Below are 4,070 nucleotides of genomic sequence, written 5' to 3' on the forward strand. Positions count from 1 at the left end.
CTGGACTTAGACAAGCATGTTTAGCATATAAAACAATTGACTAAGTGTCTAGAACTTACCTTCACATTTGATCCGTCTTGATATTCATTTGCTCAACATTATGTTAATTCACACATAGTGTGTTGTGCATCTAATCACCAAAACAATATAGAAATAGCCCAAGGGCACATTTCCCTTTCAAAAAGCCATCACACACTACTCAAGTGGTGAATGAGTACAGTTAACGGGACCCCAACTGATATCAGAAGCATGGGAATTACTAATAGCATTCAGCTACACATCTCCCACAAAGTTATCGTTGTTAACATGTGCAGATGATTTAACAGATTTAGATTCAAATTTCTCTGTTGCAGATGCATCATCCTCTGTCTCTGGAAGATCCTCAGGCTCCATGGTGGTGTCAAGTTCCTTAGAGTCATTGACATCTTCTTGAGGAGTCCCAACTGAGAGATCAACAAAAGGTGGCTTGGAATCTAAGCCCTGCACGAATTCATTGTCCTTCATGTCATCCAAAATAAGTTCCTGCATGAGACCAGCTTTCACATCACCTGACATATCATTGTTGCATGTTCTTCCATCCTCATCAGGCCATATACGATTCGATTTACAAGGAAGAGGAGGAAGAAGGTGTAAGATTTTGGGAGGGGGAGATTACCTTGTGCTTCAGGTCATGGAGGCAAGAGGCGAGGTGGTCGACGACGGTGGCACTGTTTTTCGGTAGGTTCTAGCGATCTTGCCCCTGGCCTCGAACGACGAGAAAGTCTGGAGGTTGGAGTCGGTGAAACTGATGGTCTGCGGATCTGTCCCGGTGACCGCCTGCGTGGTGTGGCAAGAGAGAGAGATAGTGAGTCTATGTGTCGCGTGAGAGGAGGGAGACAGGCAAAAAGTGTGGTTGCATACTGGGATGGATCCAGGGGCCTTGGGGTCGTCGAGGGCGGAGTACCCACCATCGGACACCATCTTCGTCGCCCACAGAGAGTGGTGACGGAGCTGTGCTTCGCAGCAAACAGGGGTGAGGAGACAGGTCGGTTGCGTGAAGGAGGGGAGAGCAGATGGTTTATGCGGGATATAATTGCGGCTTCCGCCCGCGTTGATGGAGGGTGCGGATCCTGGGAGGGGAGCGAAGCAGAGAGAGAGGATGTCGGGGGCAGATTGCGGCCACAGGGGCATTGATGGCGGGTGTCTTACTCGGTTTTAGAAGGCAAACCGAATGCGAACCATGTACGTGCCAGGATCAGCAATTCACGTACACAACAGTTACATAATCGAACATCATCACACAGTGCTCAAATAATAACATAAAAGAGGGTAATAGTTGATTACATCATGATGTCCGAGACATCACATAGTCATTAACAATTATCAAAGTGCGAAAATGAAACGTAGATAAACACACGGCCTTCACAGACAGCCGACTAGGGGTTTGCCACTAACCCACGCCTAGAACTCATCGTACTCTTGGAACTCCTGGAAGTCATTCTCCACGACTTCATCTTATCTTGAGCAGTGGTTGCAATGTGGACAACCTGGGGAGTTTGGTGTGTAAAGCAAGGGTGAGTACACATCAACATACTTAGCAATTGTCCCATTTGGTTGTAGTGGACTAGCTTTATGTGGGTTAAAGTCAAGCATTTGCTTTTAGTTGGTCAGGTTATTATTACTAGTAGAGAGTCAGGTTTTAACATTAACCCAAGTTGTTAACCCAAAAGTACCCTTTCCAAACGGAAAGAATACCAGAAACCATTACCATAATCATAATCAAAACCATCATCCTCATTATCACTTGTAAACAAAACATCTCTGATCAATGTGTCTCTAAACAATGGAGCTCCCTTGGCCGCTCATAACCGCGAGCAAGGCTGATATATCAGTTTCATAACACTCTGCAGAGGTTGCGCACTTTACCCACAAGTCGTGATTCCCATTTGCTTCTGCCTGATCAAACTCTTAAACACTACCAAGGTGAATACACAGGGTTTCACTACGTAGCCTTTACAAAGATTCCCTTAGGCTGTAGCCGCCTGTTAGGTTTCCTAAATGTACCGCACTCCTCGCCAAGGGGAAATCCACCCTCGGCAAAGCGAGCCGCATACACCGAGCCCCGTTGACGGCATGACGATGAAGCGAACTATACCCTAGTTCCTCTAATTATTCAGCTAAGGGCGTCTCATACCACCCTCATGGTTGCACTGTTTTCCTGGGTGGTCATCCAACGAACCAGTCCTTACGGAGAGGCACTCGAGAAACCGCTCGAGTTCCCTTAAATGTCACAATATCATCATCATAATCAAGAGGGAAAACAACGTATCATAAATAATCTCATCATGTTCATTGATTAGTGTGAAGCACTAGCATAGAGCTAAACCAAAATAACCCAACCCACGTAGGTAAACAAGGACAGGATAAACAAAAGCTAGTCAATCCTTAGGTATAAATTGTGTAAATGCGAGGAGTGAATTATAAAATGAGTAGGACATAGATGGGTCAAGGGATACTTGCCTTCACCAACCAGCTGCTGCTCAGGGTCTTCGCCTGCAACTCCTTCGGACTCTGCCAACTGACCGTTATCTATACGAGTTTAAACATACATTCCACGATTTTAATACAAAAGAAAAATACACCACACAATAGAATATAACAAATAAACAGACGCTTGGTGTAGGGCTCGCACCTACGACTAAGCGAGAAAGAGAAAAACAACGGTCGAGGCTACGGTCGAAAAGCGATTATGTTAATCAGTTATGAATTAAATTACTTGTCTAAACATAACCATATTAATTTGACAATCACGTTATGCATCAAAAAAAGTTACGCTACGCGTTTAATTATTATAAACAATTCAGGGTAAATTTAAAAGGGTTGTCGCGCGGTGAAACGCACGATGACACACGCGAACTAAACCAAAAATTGGGACGAGTTGCTGCAACGAGGCGCACGACAGCACACACGAACTAAACTAAAATTAAAATGAGTCGGCGCGCGGTGAAACGCGCGACACAACACTTAAACTAAACTGAAATTAAATGAATCGTCGCGCGACGAAGTGCGCAACGAAACACTTGAATTAAATATGAAAATAACGTAAAGCGCCGCACGACGAAGCGCACGATGGCATACGCCACTTGAACTGAATTTAAAACAAAACGTCACGTGACTAAACGCGCGACGCAACACATTAAATAATCTGAAATTAAAATGAATCGTCGCGTGACGAAGCGCACGACGCAGCACACTAATAAATATGAATTTAAAATAAATCGTCGCGCGACGAAGCGCGCGACGTGGCACGTAAATTAAACTAAATCTAAAACTAATCAAACTAAATTTTAAACGTCGCGCGCTAGGGTTGCGCGCGCGGGAACGGGCTGCGCGCGCCAAGGGCCAGACCGGGGCCACCGCCGGGGGCGCGCGAGTAGGGGAGAGGGAAGGGAGGGGATGGAGAGAGGAGGGGGAGGGGAAGCTCACCTTGGGATCCGACGATTGGCGGCAACCGTCCACCGGATCACACCTAGGGCAAAGGAGGTGGAAGAGAGGTGGAGGAGAGGGAGAGGAAGTTGTTGCGCGGGAAAAGAAAATAAGATAGAGACAGGAAGGGGCGCATGGGGGGAGGTGGGAGCGCCAGGGGCGTGGGGGCAGGGGCCGGTCCGGGTCGGGTCGCGGGCCGGGCCAAAAACCCACTGCACGCACGACCACTAAACGAAAACAAACCGCGAGTCAAAAACCGAGACGAGACGGATGCGCGATCAGACACAACATCAGACAAAGAAATATGCTTCAGCATGATGCAACAACCATGTCAACTTAGGTTTTTGTTTACACGCGATACGGACACCAGTCGTTATACTGCTTTGAAAATTGGAAGAAGGAGCGAAACGGGAAGAGAAAAGAGAGTAACACCTGAATTTGATGAGTATCAGAGAAGAAAAATTATACCCCTCAAATTCAGGACGTTACAGCGGATGCGGCAGCGGACCATCATGGCAGCGACGTATGCGCGACCGAGACCCTAGGAGGGGAGCGAAGCGGAGGGGAAGGATGTTGGGGGCAAAACCGTGCACCATGTGGACACC

Source organism: Zea mays, chromosome 4 (assembly GCF_902167145.1).
Source record: "Zea mays cultivar B73 chromosome 4, Zm-B73-REFERENCE-NAM-5.0, whole genome shotgun sequence".
In the NCBI taxonomy this organism is placed as follows: Eukaryota; Viridiplantae; Streptophyta; class Magnoliopsida; order Poales; family Poaceae; genus Zea; species Zea mays.